Raw genomic sequence first — 904 nt, forward strand, 5'->3', positions numbered from 1 at the left:
ATTACACCTTGCTTGCACCAAAAATGAAAGGGAAACTTCATCCCCAAATGTAAATTCCCAATTCTAACCAAAAGCCCATGGTAGGAAGTATAAGGAACATCCTCTGACTTTTTTTTTTTTTTTTTTTTTTTTTTTACCCTTGAGTTAGATATGATTCTACTATGCAACAAATAATCAATAGTTAAATAGAGTTATGATTAATAATTTAATGGGGATAGATGTGTTATATTATTATAACATGATCTAAATTAGTCATTATTAGCATTTAAAACTTGATTGAACTAATAGATATCATTGTAATCTGTTAATTTAGAACTTGATTTGAGTTAAATTTGATGTTAAATTTATAAAGTCAAATTTATATATTTTTTATTTTTAAAAATATAAAAATTAACTCTAAAAATATTCTAAAAAACATCTTCTTTAATAAAACATGTTTTATCTTTTATATATATATATATATATATATTTCAAAAAGACTAAGCAAACACAATAATAAGCAAAATAATTATTCTTTTAAAATCAAATTTCATCACATATTTATTTTTTATTAGGCATAAATTATAAAAAAATTCTAATTGCGTGTTTTTAGTATTGTAACGGTCTAAAAGTGTGTTTCTTAAAATGTATTTTAATTAAAAATATATTAAAATAATTTTTATTAATTTTTAATATTAAATACATTAAAATTAATATTTTTAAGATAAATATTTTTTTTTTAAAATCAATATAAAAAAAAAAATTTATTGCATTATAAATAAAATTTAAAAACTGAATCAACTAAGTAGAAATTCCTGAAGTTAAAATGCAAAACCGCACTACGTCGCAGCCACATGAATAAACGAGCCTTCGTAAACCTCCACTCCAACTCAAGAATTTCTATAAATACCCGGACAAAAATCGT

This window comes from Populus alba, chromosome 19 (assembly GCF_005239225.2).
Source record: "Populus alba chromosome 19, ASM523922v2, whole genome shotgun sequence".
Lineage (NCBI taxonomy): Eukaryota > Viridiplantae > Streptophyta > Magnoliopsida > Malpighiales > Salicaceae > Populus > Populus alba.